Here is a 24,932-nt window from a genome sequence, read left to right on the forward strand (position 1 = left end):
CACAGGACCTCAGAAACCTCATAGCCCAAGCCCAGCCCAGGCCAGGTGCCCACTTTCTCACACTTCTCCTGACATGAACACCATGGTTCCAGGTCTTGTGCCTGGGGTAATGCCCGATTCCCTGTCTGTTAGCTCACCAGTCTTGGCTCATTTGTGACCTGGAGGATTGTTCCTACTTGCTCAGCAGTTATGGACAACTTTAGTTGTCCATAGTCTGGGTGGCATCTCCCTTCCAATTTTATCTTTCCTTGCACACTCTCATCAGCCCTAGAGTACCCTTCAGAGTTCTTTTTACATTTTTACAGTTATTCTCTAATCATAGCTTAATATTCTTTATATCAAGCTTCCCCTGTTTAAAATTACAGCATGGTTTCTCTTTCCTGATCAGACCTGAACTGATGTAAAAGCCCAGTAGCCTGAGTACTGTGGAGTACCATGACACACAGGAAATGCATGTGAAAGAGCATATTTCTCAGTCAGTGGAAGAAATGATGAAAGAAGATCTATCAGATTGTGTGTGTATGAATGTGTATGTGTGTACACCTGTCTGTCTGTCTAAGTTTTGAAGTTGAGAGTAGAATTTATACTTAGATATTCTGATGATGAATCTTTGTCCTGGGAAGAGGAGAATGAGGAACCAATTTCCCACGTGTTAGACAATATTTCCTATCTAAATGTCAGATTGAGCAACTCAAGGACACAAAGTGAATCTGAATCCCTCCTTTGAAAGATTCAAGTCCATAAATCAATGACTAGATTACACTTTGTGATGTCTTTTGAAATTTACAAGAAAGATAATGTGTGTAACATTCTTCAAAAATTGACTAATTCAAGTACAATTCAGAACAATTTACTAATGTGAAGTGATTTATAAAGAAACTTCGTTTTGCTTAAGAATTTCCAAATGGAATACATGAGAGGGAATAGCTGAATAGAAATGGCTCTTAGAAGTTGTGTAACAGATGGTATATCATGAAAAATGCTATGACCAGGGCATTCAGAGTTGACATGCACTGATCTTTCAGTGTGACAACGTCCAGTCTGTGTGAAGTGTGATTGGTTCTGTGTGCTGCATCCTCTTCCTGGGATCTGAAATGTGTCCCTTTGCACAAGCAAGACAGGTGATGTCATAGGCAGAACAAACAGCACAGCTTTTATATAATGAAAATGGTCATGAGGCAAATGGTGTGTCCAAATACAATAATCATCATCTCAGCATTTTTGTTTTATCTTCCCCTATATATATATTCCACCTTCCCTACTGGACTATAATGAGTAAAATTCCAGGTATTACATTAGGTTGAACTGTGAACTTGCTGATATTTTATAATTTTATAATTTCTGACCAATAAAGAGATCCATTTTATACGATTCAGCTTAATACCACTTTACCTAGGAATATTTCAGTACATCTTTCAAAAGACAAGAGTTATTTTAAAATATGGTTGAGGGCTTCCCTGATAGTGCAGTGGTTGAGAGTCTGCCTGCCAATGCAGGGGACACGGGTTCATGCCCCGGTCCGGGAAGATCCCACATGCTGCGGAGCGGCTGGGCCCGTGAGCCATGGACGCTGAACCTGCGCGTTCGGAGCCTGTGCTCCGCAACGGGAGAGGCCACAACAGTGAGAGGCCCGCGTACCGCAAAAAACAAAAAATATGGTTGAAATACCATTATCACACCAAAACATACGTTTCTTTAATAAAATCAAATATCTAATTGGTGTTCAAATTACCTTGAATTTCTGTCTTTTAATAATTGTTTTGTCTGTAATTTTCTTTCCTTGTCAGGTCCTAGTCAAGTTTTGTTTGTTTGTTTGTTTGTGGTTTTTTTTTTTTTTTTGCGGTATGTGGGCCTCTCACTGTTGTGGCCTCTCCCATTGCGGAGCACAGGCTCCGAACGCGCAGGCTCAGAGGCCAACTAGTCAAGTTTTGACAGCAGGGTCAGGTTGGCCTCATGAAGTTAGTTTTGAAGTGTTCTCTCAACTTTATTTTATGAAAGAGTTTGCATAAGCTTGGTATCATTTGTAATTTAAATGGTTGATAGATTTTCCTAGTAAAGCCATCTGGGCCTGGAGTTTTCTTTTTGGGAATATTTTAAACCACAAATTTGGTTTCTTTCAAAAGATGTAGGGCTATGCATATTTTCTATTTCCACCTGTGGCCAATTTGATAAACTGTGTTTTTTTGAGGATTTTTTCCATTTCAGATTGTTGATTTCATTGGCATAAGCCTACTCATAATATTCAGTTTTTTCATTTTTAGATAAATTTGCAAGATCAGTAGTGGTTATTGCTATTGATTGTAATTTAATTCTGTTGTCAGAGAATAAACTGAGGTATTTCAATTTTTTAAAAGTAATGAGACTTGTTTTATAGGCTGGCACATGATCTTTTTTTGGTGTACTATCTACATCCACTTTAACAGAATGTGTTTAAATTCATCAGATTCAGTATTGCATAAATGTTAATAAAATCAAGATAACTTCTATTGCTATTCAAATATTCTTTTTGTTATTGAATTGTTTTTGTCTACTGGTCTATCACTTACTACAAAAGGGGTGTTAAAATCTCCAGCTATGTTTATTTCTCTCTTTAGGATTTTTGCTTTTAATTTTTCCTTTATGTATTTTAAAGATCTGTCAGATATATATTTGTTTTTATTCAGTATTCTGATGTTGTCTTGACAGAATTACCCTTCTCTGCTTATGAAATGCCTCCCTTTACTTCAGGTGGTACTTTTTGTCTTAAAAGGCTGACATTAGAGTTACTCTACTTTCTTAAGTTTGATAGTTGAAACTTTGTATTTTCCATCCTTTTACTTCCAGCTGTATATAACTTTATATTACTATATTTGATATAGTGGATCCAGAAATTTTATCCCATTTGACTGGATAAGATATTCTCTTAATTGAGGAACTATACTTATTTATATGATTGGATTTAAATCTAGCAACTTGATTTTTTTTCTGCTTGTCCCCTCTCCTTTTTTTCTCCATTCTGCCTGCATGTAGGTTAATCAGAAAGTGTTTTCTAGTACTTTATTATATCTTCTCTAATGGACTTTTTGCTTTAATTTTGTATTAACTTTTAGCGGTTGCTCGAGGAATTGTAACATGCATCCTGAACTTTTTAGTACTTCACCTATAATGTAAGAACTTTACAAAAACATAAATCAATGTACCTCTCCCTTCTCTGGTGCTAAGTTAGTCATATACTTTTACATCTACATGTATTTTGAACCCCAATATAAAGTACAAATACCATTTTTCTTTAAACAAAGGTGTGGGGAGGGGCAAATTGGGAGATTGGGATTGACATATACACACTATTATATATATAAAATAGATAACTAATAAGACCTACTGTATAGCACAGAGAAGTCTATTCAGTGCTCTGTAATGACCTATATGGGAATAGAATCTAAAAAGGAGTGGATATATGTATATGTATAACTGATTCACTTTGCTGTAAGCAGAAACTAACACAACATTGTAAATCAACTATACTCCAATAAAAAATGAATTAAAAAAATTTAACCATTTGTAAAAGAATTTAACAAAAAAAAAATCAGTATACCCCAATTTTTACTATTTCCGGTGCACTGCTCTTCATTTCTTCTTCTAGATCTGATTTCCCATCTGGTAAAATCTCCCTTCAACCTGAACAACTTTCCTTTGCATTTCTTGTAGTGAGGTTTTTCTGGCTGCAAATTCTCTCATATTTCATTTAACTGAAAAGAGGTTTACTTTAAAATGATTTTTGAACAATATTTTCACTGGGTATAGAATTGTAGGAGGTTTTATTCATTCAGTATTTTAAAGATTTTGTTCCATCAGTTTTTCTTTCCTGTTGTTTCTGGTAAGAAATCATCCATCCTTGTTTCTTTCGCTGCTCTTATGATTTTTTGTTATTTTTGTTTTTAGGAGTTTGAGTATAATATGCTTTTGTGTGGTTTTCTTCATATTTACCTGATTGTGGTTTGCTGAGCATCTTGGATCTGTTGGTTGATGTCTTTAATCAAATGCAGAGACATTTTAGCCAGTATTTTTTAAGTTCTTTTTTCTGCCGCATTTTCTCTTTTCTTTCCTTTTGGGGGTCCAATTACATGTATGTTGGAGGTCTTGATACTGTCCCACAGGTAACTGGGGATTTGTTTATTGGTTTAGTCTTTTCTTGTATTAATGCTTCTGGTTGGAGGATTTCCATTGACTTATCAATAAATTCACTGTTTCTTTACCTGCTGTGTTCAATCTACTCAATTTCATCCACTAATTTTTCTTACGTTAGATGTTGTATTCTTTTTATTATTCTAGGATTTCTCTTTGGTCCTTCTTTAGAGATTTTATTACTTTTCTAAAATTCACCATTTCTTTATCTAATATATCGATCTTTTCCTGAGAAATGTTTTGACATATTTCACACTCATGTCCTTGTTTGCTAATTCCAATCTGGATCATTTTAGGTGGTCTTCTAATGGCTTTTTTTTTTTTTTCTCTTGAGTATAGGTTACATTTTCCTGCTGCTTGGTATATACAATAATATTTGGTTGCAGTAGATACTATGAAATGTGGACACTGGATTCTGTTAAATTCTATATACTATTAAGTTTTATTTTTTAGACAGTTAAATTACTAAATTACTGGTAGTTTATCTTGACATTATGAAAGCTTAGATGTAAGATTTGTTATTTCAATTTTGTCTTTAATCCTAAGGTATGGTCCTTAGTTCTGGACATGTTCTTACTTTTATGGCATTGTCCTTCTGAGATTTTAAGACTAACTCTGAGTTTGTCAATCCCTTCTAACATGGAAGGAGTTGAACTCTGAAGTTTTCCCACCCAGCACTAAGCAGCTATTGAAAATCTCTGCTCAACTCTTTTAGCCTTCCAACTCTTCTAATTCTTCCAATTCAAAACTTGGTTTCTATTCTTGCTCTGTGTGTATCCAGATCAGAAGTCAATTAGGATTTGAATGGTATGTGTATTCAGATTTTGGAGATTTCCCTGTTTTTGTTTCCTTTGGGCGGAATTTCTCTCTTCAATTTCTCACCTCCATGGCAGCTCTGAACTTTTCCCTGACTCCTTGTCAGAAAAGCTCTCAATTTTTGCTTGAGCTCTATCTGTATAATGTGAACAGGAGAATGTTCTCAGGGAAAGAACTAGTTTAATGTGGATCTCACCTAGTTTGTTTCATTGCTTTCAAGGGTCGTATCCCCTCTAATTTATACCTGTTTTTGATTGGTCTGCAATGACTGCAACATGATTTTCTTTTATCTGATACAAGCTAGTCCATCATTATTGAAAGTGGTACTCCTTAACCATCTACTTTAGTCTTTCATTTGATCCGTGGTAACATCCTCCTGTCTAGTCTCCCAGCTTATAGTCTTTCAACCCACTCCTCCCCACATACTTTTGCATATGGGACATTTGGAGTAGGTTTTCTAAAAAAACGAAAGCAAAATCAATTCTGCTTCTTTCCTGCCCCTGTGTAAACTATTCTAAGGCTTCATTTTGCCTCCAGTTTAAAGTGTATACCACTTACTAGGGTACATGTACAAGAATAAGACTTAAAATATTTAGTAATTTATAAGTGCTCCAGACTGGGTGTACTGGGTAAATGTCACCTGTGCACATGATTTTTTTAATCCTTTGTACCAAGTTGACCTTTCCAGCCAAATTTCCTGATAATGTCTTCCACTTAAATCTCTCTATTTCTGGCTTCCTGAAAAACTCATTTTCTCCAAATATGGCAAGGTTTGGAACCATTCTTTGTTCTCATTATTATACATATCTATATTAGTTTCCAAGGGCTGCCATAACAAAACAAACTGGAAGTTATTGTCAGTTCTTGAGGCTAGAAATCCAAAATAAAGGTGTCAGCAAGGTCATGTTCTTTCTGAAAGCTCCAAGGGAGGAGACTTTCTTGCCTCTACCTAGGTTCTGGTGGTTTCCAGAGATCCTGGGTGTTTCTTGGTTTCTAGATGCATCATTCCAGTGTTTGCCTCCATCAACACATGACGTTCTCCCTGTGTGTCTCTGTTCAAATTTTCCTCTTTTCATAAGGGCATCATTGTTTTAAAATTAAGGACAACCATAATCCAGAACGACCTCATCTTAATTTCATCACATCTGCAAAGACCTTATTTCCAAATGAAGTCACATTTATAGCTTTTTCATAGATATGATTTTGGGGGGGGAATTATTCACTCCAGTAGATTATCTAAATTTTATTTGTCATTTCCCAGTCAAATGACTCTCCTCTTTGAGTACTTTATAATTCATTCATAAAATATTTCTCTCGCCATGGAGTAGTGCTGTGTCCCTGCCATACAGCATGCATTTGTTTTCTTGGCTACCTCTCCCAACAATTTTGAGTCTTTCGAGAAAGACTGCTTTATTATTTATCTTTACATCTCCAGAGGCTTCTTCAATGCCTACCTCAGAATAAATGCTTAATAAATGTTTGATAAATGAATGATCTCTAAGGGAACAAAGGGCTGTCTTCTTCCTCATTCCTTAAAGCCCTCAAGCACTATTAACTTTCATACTACCATCTCATCCCTGTTGACTACAATTTTGTTTTCACCAAGATGAAAAGAAATTGAAACTATATTCTTGGAGAATTAGAAACATAAACTGTGTTATCAGGATGGACTCTGAGTCTAAAAAAAAAAAAAGATTGAAACGTAATGTAAATCTTAAAATGTTACTGAGAATGTTAGTAATGATGTTGACTTAATCCTGCTCACTAGGGGAGGACCATGACTAAACTCAATGTGTTGAAAAGTTCAGAGACATTAATTTTCTTATCTGTGCCCCAGAACTCCCCCTGCAAAGACAAATGAGCAAACATTGATGAATGCTGCTTCATTAGAAGAATTTAAAAATGCAATTTGTCTTCATGAAAAGGAAGTATTTTTACATTTTTCATTTTACAATGAATCAGTGAAAAGAATTTTTCAACCATTACCTTTTGACTTAGAGTGGCCTTTATGAACAGCATATCAGTGCAGTAATAGACTTGCTTTAGAGGAAATCTTGACAAAATGGTACTTCCTGGTAAAGCAATATCTACAATCTACAGGGCTCTTTTATAATAATATTTTTAAGGTTTTAAATATCCCCTTTTGTTTGCCATCTAAGAGAGAAGAAACGTAAAAACTAAAAATAATAAAAAACAAACACACACAAAAACAACATACCTTTAAAAGGAAGTTTTTAGGTTTGACTTAAAGTAAGTATACAGCTGTCCTAATTTTTACTTCTTCTGTATCCACATAATAAGATGTTAAACCGTTTTATTCCCGGCAATTAGCATGAAAATATGCAAGATCCCCAGTGACTCAAGCATAAGTGTACCATGATTACTCTGCTCTTAGAGGTATCTAGACTTTAAACAAACAAAGCCTTAATATCAAAAAGTGTTTTCTGGTTAACTATCAAATAACTAGAAAATAAATTATTCACAAATCCCCATCAAATGATCAGTCTGATTAATGTTTTGTAGCTCCTTTATATGATAGTATCCTTGTAAGTAACTGTTTTTAGCATTTGAGTCTTACTCCTATTGTTAAATATATTTTAGTGTCCTTCAAAATCAGCCACAGGCTGGGGGATGGGGCACCAGGAACTTTCCCTTGTGTATTGGGATCTATCTGTAGTATATTTGTTAACAGCAATATTTTCATTTTTAGTCACCATAAAATTGCCTGAGGAACTTTTAGAAATTCTCCCCCAGCAAAGAGTTTCTTTTCAGTAGGAAATGGATTGAGGCCTGGAATTCTGCATCTTGAAGTACGACTTCAGGTGATTCTAATGCAGGTAGTTGAGGGACCACATTTTGAGAAATAGTGATTATCCTTTCTTCTACTTAAGTAGTCTTTCTGTAAGTAGATCACACATTCTTTGTTCTAGAAGAACACATGAGATTTTTGTTGTTGCATTAGTGATTTTCCCTTATATCCTTTGAATTTTACATATACTGAGAAATCTTTTGGATACAACCAGCTGGTTCCACATCTCATCTCCTTCACCTAGACTCATATGCACCATCAAATCCTTCATTTCCTTCGACCTTGAGATTCAATTCTGTACAGCTTCAAACTCCTTTTTCCCTGGGTCCTTGGCCTCTACAAAATTCATCTCCTCAACTCAAGTGCCCACCATCTGGAAAAAAAAATCCTGCTTACATTTCTCCACCTCATCAGCTCTCCATATGGCTTTGAAACTCAATTAAAACACATCTCCTTCTTCTGTGCTAAGGATCTCTTGATTTTTCACCTCTCTTTGAGTCATAACTTATTTTTATCTGAACGTCTGCTAACCTTGAAGACCATCTTTTAAAAAGATACTTTAACTCTTGGTTGGTAGCAAAAATTTTAAGATTGATTCCAAGGATTAAAATACTAATCATGCTGGAGAAAGACAAACTCTCTCTCCTTTGCAGATTAACTGCATTTATGCAGACCTGTTCATCTTCATCATTGACCAAGACCTCACCTTTAATTTTGGTCAGTATAACATCTTCTAGAGTCAATCAGGTGTGTAAACTGGCTTTGTGATGATGGCACATCATTTTTCTTCCTTTCCTTCTTTTCATGCATGACTCTCCTGGGAAAGGATCTCCACTCAGTGTCTTAAGGGGTGTGAAATGTGGTGTGATCAGAAAGGAAACGGAAATAAATTGCAAATTTGTATGAAAAATCAATGTCATGAAATATTGCACCAAAAAGTGATTCAAGGCCTAGGAAGCAAAAAATGTAAGAAAAAGACATAGGGAGCAATGATGCATGAAATGTCGGAAACCACAGAGGAAATGCCTGACAAGATAGGTAGTAACAAGGTGAACAACATATCAAAGACTGGGAAGGAATAGCCCTTGAGAAAAGACAAGATGGATGAAGAGAAGGAGTTACTGTGTGTCTGGGAAGGTGTTTAATATACTCAGCTCAGTAACACCCTTAAGGGAAAAGATCCCAGAATTTATCTGAAAATACACTGCCATTATGGACTAATGCTACCATCAGAGAAGGGTTGGTGGAATTACTTTGAGAGTTTTTTTCTCTCTGAGTCGTAATTTTTTTCTTACCAAGATATTGATCAGGAACCCCTAAGGAATATGACTAAAGCTAACGATGTAATAATCATTTGGGGAGTGCATATTCTCTGGACCATAGCTGTTGAAATATTTTACTGTAGATTTCCATTCTTAAGGGTTCAGGAGGAAAGAAAATGTTACCAGCATAGACCCTGGTGGTATTCCCTCTGAATCAGGTGGGAAGAAGCTGGTAAATTCTGAAGTGACTCTGATTTATAGGGAGAGACCCTATTGCGACAGGCTGCCTAAAGTCTTTCATTTCAGTGAATGTTTGAGTTTTGCCTGCTCCAGTTGCTGCTGCTGCTTCCAAATTTCCCAGCGCAGTGAGGCTCCCGTCCCTCCACTCTGTCTTCCTGTGTTCTCCATAAGGGATGCAGGTATGTGGTTGTAGGGAGAGCAGCTCAACCACTGGGGCGGATGCATGACTCCATCACACTGTGTAGCACTTGCCTCCCCACCACTTAGCCTGCCTGCCTGTGTGTGAAGATGGTCCTTCCTACATGGCAGCTCCTGATGGGAGTTAAATCATCTCACCTTCTTTACAAGGAGAGAATGAGGAGAGGTGGCGTGCATCTCAAGCAGGGTCAGAGCCTTAGCAGCTAGAATGATGGAGGATATTGAGGCCCCATTTAAGCTCCTGTAGTGTCAACTGTTTCCTATAGAACCCACATCTATTCCCCCCTTGGCTGACTGCCTCAGAACATCCATCGTAGATTTCTGATTTTGAAAGCTAGAATCCTTTGACCTGTGGCCCTGGTTAATTCTCTTTTTGTTTCATTTAAATCCAAACTGACAGGAAGAAGAAAAGGCTAAAAGAGTTATTTCCCTTTGCTACTTAATGGGATATGAAGCCTCAGCTTATGACTGAAAATAAAACTTTCCACTTGGGTAAACATAATTTTCTCTTTTTTCCCCAGAAATAATCCCATTCACTTATAAGGATATAGTAATTTAGTACAACATAATTCCCTTTCAACATCTTCTCTTGTAATTACTTGGCTATCTCCTTACTTCCCTTCTTTTGTGAATTTTGGACCATTCAGAGACCGGGCTGGCAGTATAAACTGTGTAGTAGGCTGAAGGGCTAGGCATGGAGCTCTCCAATGCCCACTGAAGCCACAGACTCTTAGTGCCACCCTGCTCAGACATCCCTGCAGGGTTGGTATTACATCCAAAGGTGGAGCAGCCCTTAGGCATCCCTTTTCAAGCCATAGGGCTTTGTTCTTCTTTGCGGGGAGGACAGGAGCACATCTCTGATGTTCAGAGACAGTGATGTGCATATCCAGGTGGAACTTTGGCTGGTCCAATGAGGAGCAAGTGCATTCAGTGCTGCTCTAAGGGAGCTTCCAGATAACTTTTTGGCAATATTTTATCTCTAGATCATTGTTTTTTTCTTTCCCCATGTGCACCAGCTCTTCCTCAAATAATAAGGCGAGGAGGCAGAGAATTTATCCTTTAAAATTATCTGCAAGTCCCTTATGAGGTTCAATTAGTCTTGGATTTTGTCATTCTTAACACTCATTAAGCCACAGTTTTTCTTTGGCGAACTTATTTTGCATATATTAATATGCATTAAAATGTAACAAACAGCTTGGGATAGGGTTGAAAACACCACATATTTATAGATATATCAAGATTTCATTTCTCTTTTGTGGAAGAAACTCCAAAGTTTCCTAGAGCTTGTTTAATATTGAAATTTAATGAGTCTACCTAGTGCTTTACTGAGAAAGTAATGGTAGCCTCTGCCAAGGAAGGGGCCTGGCCCCAGGGCGCTGGGGAGAGCAGCTAACCAGACTTTAATATAGAAAGATAGATAAAGAGGGTGATAATTCAATCGGAAGGCAATGTACCTATCATGCACCAGGAGAAAGCACAGCTGGAGGATTTGAAAGCGATTTGGAAGCAAAACCTCTCATTGAATTACAGATAAAAAATTAAGTTAGGGGTTGGCAGTGGAGTGAAACCTGGTTGTGAGGTTGTAGAAAAGGGACTGCCAGCTCTTCTGTTGTAAACTAGAATTCCTCAGAGTCCAGCCCACCTCAAAAGTTTGCTTTGGGTTAAATCCAAGCCAACATTCTTCTAAGCCACAAAAAAAGACATAATAAGAAAAATTGTTCCCTATTTACTTGGTTGTCACATCTCTGGGGATTGGTCCTGAAGCTGTCACTGAAATCAAGGGTTGTTCATAAGCCATTGTCAGATGATAGTTTAACCTGGCAGGTATGTGATATCACAGAGCAACCGCTGAAGGGCGAATTACTTTCAAAATAGTCATTATAGTTTACATTGAGTTCTTACTATTATAGTTTCAGAAAGTTAGGGGAAAATAAATGTTTATAGGATACTTTAGAGGAGGCCAATTTGGGATTTTGGCAGAAATCCTTTGAGTTACCTACATGGTACCAACTGATTTCTTGGTCTTACATTGTAGGTAAAATGAGCACTTACCTTGTGCTCATGTTACAGGAAGATAAAAAATTGAGATGGACCCAGGTCTTTATTCGAGGAGCTCAGAGTTTAGGAGTGGGGAAAGAGCCCAATATGAGTGTAACCCCCAATTCAGTCAGACCAGGAACAGTGTCGGAAGACAGGCAGCAGCAAAATGCTATGAGAGTTTGGGAGAGTGAGATGTCGATTTTTTATTGCTGAGAAAGGTCAGACTCTTCAATAGCATTGTTTGCACTCTCTCCTCTTTGTAGGTATTAAACTATAGCTTTTCTGAAAGTTGTTTTTGAAGGCGTTTAAAGAAAAGTTTACTGAACTATATTTACCCATTTTTCTAGCATCTTCAAAGGCACTTCCTCCTCCTCTTTCTGCCACTAGAACACCCTGCTCCCCTTCCATTGCTGATCATTGAAGGGTTGTGCGTAAGGCAATGTGTAGCGCTCATACCTCCTGAGATGGAGAAAGGTGGCCGTTGGCTCTTGGGTTCCCAGTTCTTAGTTAGTCAGTAACTGGTAATGCAGAAGCTGGCTCAGTCTTTGCTCTCCAAAGACTTTGGTTCTCTGTAGGAGAGCTTTGGGAATACTGGGAAGAGATTCATCTCCTGGTCTATGTTTGATCAGCAATGTGGTGGCCCTGGAGATTAATTCACAGCTTGGTGTTCTACCCACAAAAGTAAAACCAGACCCCTTAAGGTTCTCTGAACCCACAGGGCACTGTTTCTGTATGCACATTCCCATTTTTATGTACTTTCTTGAGTTATACTCTTTGTGCGCACATTCTGTCTTTTGGTAGCTCCTTAAGGATAGGGTACATTGCTAAATTATTACTGTATCTCTTATAATTCCCGAAACAAAGAAGGGGCTTAGTTGTGTTCTGGAATGGATGGGTAAGTGATGAGTGAATACAGAGTTTTATTCATGGGTATTTTTAGACCGTTACTTAGACTTTGAACCTTATTTAAAAATTGTCCTAAAAGGACCATTGTGACAACTAGGGTCACATTATTTCAACTCTGAGACTCAGTTTTATCATATGCAAAATGGAAGATTGATACTTAACACATGGAGATGTTTTCCTAGTTCCCAGTATTGACATTTTTGGACTTTGCAAGTTGCCATGAACAAAACAACTTAAACAAATGTTAGAATATAGATTGCTTTTCCACACGCTGGAAAGCGGTGGTGTAAAGTGGTATTCTTCCACCTGGAATTAGCACTTACTTGGTCACATATGAAAACTGTCCAGAGCTATGTGGGAGTGTGTACTTTAAGGAAATCAGTTTTCAGATTCATATATCCTCTTTCCTAAAATTGATCCTCTAGAAAGTCCTTTTGCACTGCCATCATTTTTTCCCATTTTCCCATTCACACTTTTCCTGTTTCCACTTTATAAAGAAAAACCAATTTTCCACCCTTAGTGACTCTCACTCTGATTCATTGCCCTGGGAGGTAAAACTTCTGAGCCACAAAACAGGGGGCCAGAGGGAAATGTCTTGCTTCAAAGAGAAAAGCCCTGAGAAAGCAAAGCAAGACTATGGGGTCCTGCTTCATCCAGGTGACAAGCTCTTGGCAATGCTCTGTGCTTTTTCTAGCTGTCCATCTATGTTTGAATTAGGAGTCAGAAGAGAGATGCTGGCCATTAAGTCATTTATTAACTAGTTTATATGAACTCTGAGTTGAAGTCAGTCTTTTTCTGACAAAAAAATAGTAATAATTCTTATTTGATTGATTGAATGGATGCAAAAGTTTGTTTTTCCAATTAGCTCAAGTGGGAGATATTATATATATATGTATACCTCAGAGATATTGCTGGTTTAGTTCCAGACCACTGCAATAAAGCAAATATTGCAATGAAGAGAGACATAGAAATTTTTTGGTTTCTCACTGAATATAAAATTATGTTTATACCATAGTCTTTTAAGTGTGCAGTAGCATTATGTCTATAAAAACAATGCACATACCTTAGTTTAAAATTTTTTTAACTTATTTGCTGAAAAATGTTAACAATCATCTGAGCCTTCAGCAAATTGTAATTTTTTTGCTGGTAGAGGGTTTTGTCCTGATGCTGATGCTTGCTGACTGATCAGGGCGGTGGTTGCTGAAGGCTGGGGTGACCGTGGCAGTTTTTTGTTTGTTTGTTTTGGACCACACCGCATGGCCTGTGGGATCTTAGTTCCCCGACCAGGGATTGAACCTCAGCCCCAGCAGTGAAAGTGTGGAATCCTAACCACTGGACCGCCAGGGAATTCCTGGCAATTTCTTAAAATAAGACAACAACGAAGTTTGCCTCATCGACTGACTCCTCCTTTCATGAGTGATTTCTCTGTAGTATGCAATGTTTTTTGATAGCATTTTACCCACAGTAGAACTTCTTTCAAAATTTGAGTCAATCCTCTTGAACCCTGCCACTGCTTTTTCAACTAATTTTATGTAATATTCTAAATCCTTTGTTGTCATTTCAACAATCTTCACAGCATCTTCACCAAAAGTAGATTCCATCTCAAGAAACTGCTTTCTTTGCTCACCCATAAGAAGCAACTCCTTATCCATTAAAGTTTTATCAGAAAATTTCAACAATTCAGTTACATCTTCAGCCTCCACTTCTAATTCTAGTTCTCATGCTATTCCTACCACATCTGCATTTACTTCCTTCACTGACATCTTGATCCCCTTAAAGTCATCCATGAAGGTTGGAATCAATTTCTTCCAAATTCCTATTAATGTTAACATTTTGACCACTTCTCATGAATCACTAAGCTTAACAATTTCTAGCTTTTGATTTAAAGTGAGAGACATGTGACTCTTCCTTTCACCTGATCACTTAGAGGCCACTGTAGGGTTATTAGTTGGCCTAATTTCAATTTTGTTCTGTCTCAAGAAATAGGGAGGCCCTAAGAGAGGGAGAGAGCTGGGGGAATGGCTTGTTGGTGGAGCAGAAACACACAACACATATTCATTGTCTGCTGTTTTGTATGGGTGCAGTTCATGGTATCCCAAAACAATGACAATAGTAACATCAAAGATCCCTGATCACCTGTCACCATAACAAATACAATAATAATGAAAAATGTTGAAATATTGTGAGAATTTCTAAAATGTGGCACAGAGACAAGAAGTGATCAAATACTGTTAGAAAAATGGCGCTGATAGACTTGCCCAACATAAGGTTGCCACAAACATTCAATTTGTAAAAAATACAATATCTTTGAAGCATGATAAAGCAAAGCACAGTAAAAAAGAACTATACCTATAAATTGAGATAAATTTTCAGCTCCAAAGTTGTAACAAGTAGCACATATTTAAAGCACGTCCAGAACATATAATAGACTGGAAATTAAATCCTTTGCAACCCCATATTCTTATGATGAAAAAACTTAGATGTGCACTGAACACTATGGAAGAGGGTACATATATTTCCCAAAACTCTAGTGGGAGCTCTAGAAACAAAAGTTTGAAAATTCCTGAATGAACGTAAGATACTACAATTAGCATTAGTTCTCTTTCTTGTAGGTAATGATAAATAGATGGGAATGGCATGGTCCATATAGGTTTACCTAGTCGAGCAGACTTCAGATTAAATCTTCTGGGAAATAGATGTACCAACAGCCAGGTGACCTGATGACTACACTAGCAGCTGCACACTCCTGTAGGAAAATCACTCAGCAGATAGATTGGGTCCACTATACATTCGTGATCTCAATCTCAAGTTGGCCCTCTGTAATTACCAGCAATTCTACCTACCATGTTTTTTTAATCTCCTATTCTCTACACTAATTTTTTTTTTTTTTTCGCGGTACGCGGGCCTCTCACTGTTGCGGCCTCTCCCGTTGCGGAGCACAGGCTCCGGACGCACAGGCTCAGCGGCCATGGCTCACGGGCCCAGCCGCTCCGCGACATGTGGGATCTACCCGGACCGGGGCACGAACCCGTGTCCCCTGCATCAGCAGGCAGACTCTCAACCACTGCGCCACCAGGGGAGCCCTCTACACTAATATTTTAAACCATTTTGACTTCTTCCAAGCCTAGTTTCACCTCCTCTTCCGTTCACTCTCAACAAATGAATTTGCTTCTTCACAAGGAAAATAAAGATTATGTAGCTGATACATTCCTCACATTTTTGCTAGCTGCCCTATACGCAATGTAAACCTGCAATGATTTTCTGTCTTCCATTCTTGTTTTCCTCCAGTCATAACTAGGAAGGAGCGTTCCTCTTGTGTAAGACCAAGCTCCACTTGTGGCTGTATTCCCATTCCCATATGACTTTGCTCTTTCTTTTATCTTCATCTTTGCCCACTCTACTCTTTGCCATCACCATTGAAACACTGAAGTTTCCCCTGTCTGTAACAAACAAATGAACAATAATTATTTTTCTGTATGCCATTGTTTCTCAAATGCCATCTTCACTTTTCAGACATCACTTTTTTGTCTCTCTTTCCTCCTCACAGCTAATGCTCTAAAGTATTGTTAACCTTCACCTTTCATGTATTCTCAACTTCCATTCATTTCTTAGCCCACTCCAATCTGGCTCCCACCCCTGTCTCTCTACATAGAAAATATTTTTGCTTAGGTCACCATTGACCTACATGATATTAACTTCAACGAGAATGTTTTAGTCCTTAACCTACTAGATATCTCCGAAGTATTTGATTCTGTTGCTATTCCCTTTTTCTTTAAATCTTTTTATTTATTTATTTATGTTTGCTCTTGACTTCCATGATGTCACATTCACAGGCTTTCCTTCTATCTCCCTTCTTTGCTACACAGGCATCCCCAAACACTCCGTACTAGACCCAGAGCTGCCTGGCTGGAGTTGTGTAACATTTGCCCACAACTAGGCCTCCATTTCTTTACATTCTATCCTATCTTCCTAAATCATCTCATTCATTTTCATGGTTTCAGTTGTTATTTATACGGAACTGGCCCCCAGATTTTAACCTCTAAGCTTCAAACCCATATATCTGCTTGCTGATGTGGCATCTTCTATTAGATATCCTGAAGGTACCTCAAACTCACGTTCAAGACTGAATATATCTTCTTTGCCTGAACCTGGCTATCTTTCAGTGAATGACACAAACATATGTCCATTTACAGGAGGCAGAAATCTAGTACTCTCTTGGTTCTTGATTTTCTTTCCACCTTCAGGTATAAACCATCTGGAAGATTTAAACTACTAAAATTCTCTTGCATCCTTCTCTTTCTCTATAGCTTACTTCCACCATCTCAGTTTAAGAAACCAATATGTGTGGGCCACTAAATAACACTTATTATTCTCTATACAGACACAAGTTCTGATCCATTTTCCATCATAACCAGAGTGTTCTTTCAGAGAAAGAAAAGCAAAAAAATAACCAAGCCTAACCATGTTACTTTCTTGGTGAAATCTTTTAAGTTTCCGTTGTTCATAATATACACTCCAGTAGCCTTACCATGGGTCCTGCATGATTGGTTTTGACAATTCCATTCTCATCCAGTGTCTTTGCTACAGTTATTCTGGCCTGATTATTTTCCTGTTTCCAAACACTCCAAGCTCTCTCCTATACCAGTCTCTTTGAACCTGATTCTTCTTCTCTCTAACATGCTCTTATTAATAACCTTTGCACAGTGAATTTCCATTAATTCTAGAGCATGGCCCCAAAGTCTCTTCCTAACCAGCCTCCAAGATATACTGAATGACACTTTGCATTTTTACTTTAGGACAATTTATACTATAATATCTGTGTGAGTTTTAGGTTGATGTTTGTACCCTTGCTAGAATGCAAGCTCCATAAGGGAAGAATTGTGTTTATTTTGTTCACAGTTGTTTGCCCAGTGTCTTAACAGACTGCAACACTCATTTTAGGCCCTCAGTAAATACTAGTGGAATTAATTAACTATAAGGATATCAACAACTACCATGGCAATATTCTACAGATTTTGCACTTACACTTTCTATACCTCTGTCCAGTCTTTTAATATGTGCAGTACTGTATATTCAAGAGTCAATGAAACTTTATGTCAAACAGCTGGGTCTCAGAAACAGTCCAATGTAACAGAACAGCCTAGTGGAGCAGTATGGCTCAGAAAGCTTCTATCAGGCAACCCTTTTGCAGTAAACAACTATACACTGTGGTTAAAATGTAAACAGCAATTACTTAAAGGCCCTGGAATGTGAACAAGAGCAGGAGTATTTTAGAAGAGAGTTGAGATTTGGAAGAAGGAAAAAGTACAGAGTGAGTTATCTACTTTTACAGCCTTTAAACTGAGCCAGGCCACAGTTGGTGCTACATGGAGTGACTAAAACTCCAATACAAAACCCATGTCTTTCTGGCCTCAAAAAGACAAATTTGGGGCAATTATAGCCACTGGAAAATGGGAGGGAGAATCCCAGAAAGCCAATGTCCAGAGAGGGGCAGTCCCCAAGGCATGCACCAACTCTGCTCAGATATCTGCCTCCTCCCTAAAACTTGCATGCACAGATAGATTTAATGCAGCCTGGCTGAGAGTAAAATAACAGAGCTGACATGTTAGATGCAACCTAAGGGACAAAATTGGTGGTGTGAGCCCATTTAAACTCTGCTAAGAGAAAATAACACAATACTCTTCACATGAATATAACAGAATCCAGAGACTATAACATAGCACTCACAATGTCCAGGATGCATGCTAACATTACACAACTTACAAAAAATCAGAAAAAATGTGACTCAGTCTCAAGAAAAATGGCAAACAGCGGAGATGATGAAATTAGACGACAAGAATTTTAAAGCAGTTTCTATAACTGTGTCCAATGATTAAAGGAAAATGTGTTCATAATGATTGAAAAGATAGTATATTTAATCAGAGAAAGAGAAACTGAAAAAGAACCAAATCAGATTCTAGAACCATAAATATAATACCTGGAATTAAAATGTTCATTGGATGGATATAGCAGTAGACTGGAAGTGACAAAAGACAGGGGCAGTGAACTTGAAGATAGAGAAACAATAATTATCTGATACGAAGAACATAGATAAAGTATTGAGAAAATATAAACCAAACCTCAGGGACTTGTGGGACAGTAACACATTGTCTAACATGAAGTCAGTTGTCCAACATATAGACAGGAGGGACAATGGGGCTTAAAGTTTATTGGAAGAAATAATTGCCACAAATTTATAGACTCAAGAAGTTCCACAAAGTCAAGAAATATAACTATAAAGAATATCACACCCAATGAGGTCAAAGTCAACTACTGAAAACTAAAGAAAAGAGAAATGTTTGAAAACAACTGGAGAAAAAGGACATTACATGGTAGGGGGTCAGTGATCCAAATGTTGACTGATTTCTCATCAGAAACTATGCAGGCCAAAGGGCAATGCTGAAAGAAAGTAAACTATGTCAGGCTAAAATTCTGTACCCAGTGAAAATATCCTTCAAGAATGAAGGCAAAAACAAAGACATTTTCAGAGAAAAGAAAATTAACAATATTAACTCTAAATATACTTTGAAACGTTAAGGAAGTTTATTTTAATCCATAGAGAAACTATAAGAAGAAGAACGTAAAGAAGTATGATAAAAAGTCAAAAGATAAATTACAGTAGGATTATAAAAAATATTCAAATAATCAAAAAAAAGGCAGAAAAAGAAGACCAGAGGAGCAAAAATGACAACAAACAAGCAACATTTTAAAATGGTAACTTTGAATCTGTTGGTATCAATAATTGCATGAAGTATTAACAAAGTGAATGTTCCACATGAAAGGCAGAGATGGTCAAAATGCATGAAATGGTAAGACCTAGCCCCAGTGCTGTCAAAAAGAGGGTTACGTTAAATATAAAGGCACAGATAGTTTTAAAATAGTTGGATGAAAAGAATATACTATACAGATAGGAAGACTGAAGTGGCTATATTAATATCAATAAAATAAAATTTAAGGGAAAGAGTATTACCGAAAATAACGAGGGGCATTTCAGAATGATAAGTACATCCATTAATAAAAAGAATACAACAGTCATAAACATCTTAGCCACTTATTAGTGTGTGATCATAGGTAAGACTCAGAGCCTCAGTTTCCTTATCTGTAAAATGTACAATAGTGTATCTGGACACAGATGCTTAGGTAACATATATGTAAATAAATATTAATAAACAAATGAGCAAGCAAACAAATAGCATTTATGTATGTCCCTTGGCAATAGTAGGCAATAGTAGGTGTTCAATAAACATTAATTCTTTTTCTTTACTTTTTCTTATGTCAAGGTGCTTAGTTTGGGCTCAGGAAAACTAAAAAAAATGATTTTAACAATCTTAACAATTTTGTTACGGAGATCATTCAAATTCATAAAACAGAATAATATAAATCACAAACAATAAGATCAAAAGATATTTTATGCTGGCATGACTTAGAATGAGGTTTTAATGGTACTATTTCCTAGAGAGATGAACCTCAACTTTACCTTGAGATGACTAGAGTTTTGCCTGCAAAACATGGGCTTTTAAAGACAAAACTAACAAAAACTAATCTTAACCCAAGTATATTATTTCTGGGATGCTTTTTCTTCTGGGCAAAATGGTCAGTAGTCACTTCGTCAGTACAACTGCTGATACCACAAACCACTATTGCATCACAACCACCTTATATTTAATGAGTGTTGTATATTGTCATAAGTAATCCTAACCACAGCTTCTTGAAATACATAAAATATTCTTTTAATTTGCACATGAATTGGGGTCCATTAAGTGTTTTCTTTTTTTTAAAACATTGTTCAGGAAGATTTTTTTAAATTTATTTATTTATTTATTTTTGGCTGCGTTGGATCTTCATTGCTGCACGCAGGCTTTCTCTAGTTGTGGCAAGTGGGGGCTACTCTTCCTTTTGGTGTGCAGGCTTCTCACTGCAGTGGCTTCTCTTGTTGTGGAGCACGGGCTCTAGGTGGGCAGGCTTTCAGTAGTTGTGGCTCGCGGACTCTAGAGCGCAGGCTTAGTAGTTGTGGTGCGTAGGCTTAGTTGCTCCGCGGCATGTGGAATCTTCCCGGACCAGGGCTCGAACCGATGTCCCATGCATTAGCAGGCGGATTCTTAACCACTGCACCACCAGGCAAGGCCAAGTGTTTTCTTCTAGTTTACACATCTCTGCCATGTATGGCAGAAACGGAATTTTAACACAAGGTAGATTCAACATAAAGCTTAGCTGCTTAAACTATATTGCCTGCAGAAATGGTCTACACTTGTCCTGAATGTTTTAGCATGTTTTTTTAAAACTTGAAACTTCATATGCACTCCAAAAATTTGATCATATTTTAAAACTGTTTTAAATGAAAATTACAGTCATTTTTGAGGGATAGTATGATGGGATTGTAAATAACAAAATCAAAGCTCAGGGTTTCCACTAAGTTCTGAAATGGAATTAAAGGAATGATATGGGGGAAAAAATGGCCACATGTCGCCTAAAATATGGAAGAAAATATCTATGTTCAGTAAGGTAGTAATAAAACAATTTAATATTTAAAGTTGAATTTCATGCCTCCTTTTCCCTTAGAAAATTTTATGAATAAGAATTTCACAGTCAACTGTGAAATTTAAGAGGAAATTCCTGAACTGGATCCATATTATGATTTGCTGATCTTGAGGTCACTTTTCTAATTCCATGGGAATTAAATGTCTGTAAATAAATTGTCCAAAGTGCAAAATTTCTTTTACTTTGATGATGATGATGATATATTACAATTATAAATGTTTCATTATCTACTGAACAATATTATGTGTCATTCACTCTGTTAAGTGATCTATGTACATTATTTGGTTTAAACTCATAAGTTCTCAATGAAGTAGATATCCTTGTTATCCACATTTTAGAGATGATGGAATGCAACAACAACACTGTTGTTGTTGGAAAGGCTAGGAAAGGCTCTATGTTGAAATATAGATAGAGATTAAGTATTTTCTTCATATAATCATACACTGAATCCTGTTTACATTTTTATACTGTTCTCTCTGGGCTGGCATGGTTACATGGACTTGAAAGTTTAGAAAGTGTTACAGAATCAGAATAGGATTTAGGACAAGAGCTAACCGGCAGAGTAGCTGAGTTCAGTTACGCCGCAAGCCTTGAGAAGAATAGGTTGTGGGTCAATGGATTCATCTTTCTGTGCTTCTTTTCAGCATCACAGTGGCAACGACAGGATGTGATTTAGGGGTATGGGGCCAAGGTGGTCACTGACAAAGAAAGCTTGGGCCTCACATGTAAGGTCTTTCCATGTTAGAAAACTAATAATTTTATCTCTCTTCCCTAAACACGCTGACATCAAAGGGACTGTGTAACTCATGTCTGTATTCTTGCTGTCTAGCATTTACCTCAATGAAATGCTGTTTCTTCTCTGAGTTGATATATAATTGACATGACATTGTGTAAGTTACAGGTTGTGTAATGTGTTGATTTGAAACATTTATATATTGCAATATAATTACCACCGTTGAGCTACACCTCTATCACGTCACATAACTATTTCTTTTGTGGTATGAGAACATTTAAGGTCTAGTCTGTTAGCAATTTTGAAGTATATAGTACAGTATTACTGATTATAATTGATATGCCGTACATTAGATCTCCAGAACTTGTTGATCTACTAGTTGCAAGTTTGTACCTTTCAATAACATGTTCACAGTGCCCCTCCATCCCAACCCCCGGGAACCACTATTCTACTCTGTTTCTATGAGTTTGGCTTTTTAAACGTCCATTAAATAAGTGATATCATACAGTATTTGTTTTTCTATGTCTGGCTTTTCTTATTAAGCATAATTCCCTCATTATCCATCCATGTTGTTCTTTCTTTTACATGGCTCAATAACATTTTACTGTATATAAATACCTCATCTTTATCCATTCATCCACTGATGGACACTTGAGTTGTTTCCAATACTTGGCTATTGTGAATAATGCTAAAATAAACATGGGAATGCAGAAAAACAGAAAGAAAACTAATTCTAATTCTAATTTTATCCTAATTCTAACACATCCCACTAGATGTGAGTTTAGCAAATAATTTCTTGGAGTATCGATTTCCTCATCTGCAAAATGGGGTTAATAATGTATCTCCTTAAAGAGGTATGATTATGATAAAGGAGATAATTCATTCAATGGGCTTAGAATACCCTCGAGTGTATGGTAAGCATGCACAACACATGCTGGCTATTATTATTAGCATTACTAATGTTATTTTCATCATTGTTGCCATTTGCCTGGAGTGCCATCTGTGTGATAAATGTCATAGATATATCTTGGGAATCTATGACAATTTTGGAAAATTGTTAAGCAATTGGGGATTCTACATCCTTCCTGGGGACTTGACAATGCTTTGCAGTTGACTCTGATGTGTGATATGCCTTTGGTATCTTTGTATGCATTGTTTGGGTGAAGAAAGGCACTGAAAGCTCGTCATGGAGCAGGTGGTTAAATACTATCTAATGTGGTGGTTTATCCTGTTTCTTTACACATTTCTTCCTGAAGTGAGTTAGGATTTATTTTTTAAGAATTCGTGGTATAAGTGGGAAATAGAAACTAACAGTGGGAGAAATAGCAGTGACTCTCAAATGGGTTGTATTTCTCATCCTTGCTTTGTGACTGGCATGAAGGACAGGAGACCTGGCAGGAATCGTGTACTATGTACAGCAGTGCACGGTGCAGACAAGCCACCCTAATACTTGATGTGCCAAAGCAAGACATCTTGCCAACCTTGCTGCAGGAATATGAAAGTGGCTAAAATTGTTCGGAACGATAAAACACTTAGCACATGGGGAGCTAGCTACTATAAGGAGACATTGCTTTTTAAAATGAAGAGCTGTGAGCAGCCAGCAGAAAGCAGCAATAGCTTCAGCTTCTCAAAAAAGAATGTGGGAGTGTGTCTGTGTGTGTTTGGAAGGGGAGGCTTCAATTTAGAACACAGATACTGATAACTTTATTAAATATTGATTTTTGAAAAAAGAAATATATATATTCACTAAGCCATGAGCCGGAGAAGATCAGAGTTGGTGATAAAAATAATTATTAGTAGTATTTCAGTTTTACTGCAAACAAAATGAGTCAGTATAATCTGTGTATATAACTATAAAAATATAACTCCCATCTATATCCCACTTGGAAAGTGGGTGCCACTCTTTCTTCTGTGTGACAACAAGGCCCGTTTCAGAGTGGAGTAATATTTTGTTTCTTTTGTGGCTTCAGGGGCTGGCAAAGTCAGAATTTCTGGCCTTCTAACAGACTTTCAAAGACTATTAACCCAGGCTCAGAGACAAGGGTGCAGAATTTGTGGCAAGCAGGGCCTGAGAAAATGTTCTGTGCTGTGAAATGAGACAGGAAAGGGCCACTTTAACAAAGACCAGGAGTAAACCGTGGCCTTGCTAACTCAACACAACATTTATTTGGCATCAAGAGTGCATCAGACTCTGGGGAGCCTGGAAGCCTTCAACATCAGTCACCTCTTCAGAGTTTAATGAGGAGAAACTATTGATTCATGCGAGAAGTGTTTCCCAAACTCAAAGATGCAAATGTAAACATAGGGAGGGCCTGCTTCTGGTTAGAGACCATCACCTTTGGATGCAGCTGCCTTGAAAACGATGAGCTGCTTGTCACTACAAGTGTTCAGCCAGAGGCTAGACGAGCTACCTCTTGGGGCTATGCTATGGGTGGGGTATTAAGTTAGGTCAGGCATCTCTGCAGCATTAAGCATCCTATAATTCTTCTATGGGTACAGATCTTCTTTATATACTATATGCTTTTAGGAATGTATTGAGAACCATGCTCACGTTGTTGAGGATAATGATACTGGCTACCATTTACTGAAATGGAGTATATTCTAGTTACTGTGGCAGATGTTCAGCCATCCAGGCATATAATCCTTACCACTACCCTAAGACACTGATATTATGTCCATTTTAAGGATATGGCAACTGAGGCTTAGAAGGATGAGATGGTTCCTGCCCTTAAATAGTTGAGTGAAATAAGACTCACAAACGCAAACAGTTACTGAAAAACCTAATGAGTTCCTGCTGATACATGACAGAGTGAGGACTGTTACAAGACAGTACAAATGATAAACATGGCAAGCGTTCATCAACCAGAGACACAGCTGGGGGCAGAGAATAAGCTCTATGGTGGAGGTGGGAACTGCATTACTAAAGAGGATGATCTATTTGGTCAAGTAGGTGGAAGGTTTATGCTTCGTTTGAAATAAAATCTTAAAGAAAAGAAGGTGCTAACTGGAGTTTTACTATGGTGTTAATAACTTCGCATACCATAGCTATCAAATTGGCTTTGCACTATGGATAAATATCTTTCCCATTTTATTTGACTTTAAACCTGAGTTACAGGAGACACAAATCACTATAAGCAGGAACACCCAAATTAAATGAGAGTTCGGTTTTGAGTCTACCTGCTTCAGT

The sequence above is a fragment of the Aethalodelphis obliquidens genome, unplaced genomic scaffold (assembly GCF_003676395.1).
Source record: "Aethalodelphis obliquidens isolate GAN/ISIS:26980383/991018 unplaced genomic scaffold, ASM367639v1 scaffold12, whole genome shotgun sequence".
NCBI classification, from domain to species: Eukaryota; Metazoa; Chordata; class Mammalia; order Artiodactyla; family Delphinidae; genus Aethalodelphis; species Aethalodelphis obliquidens.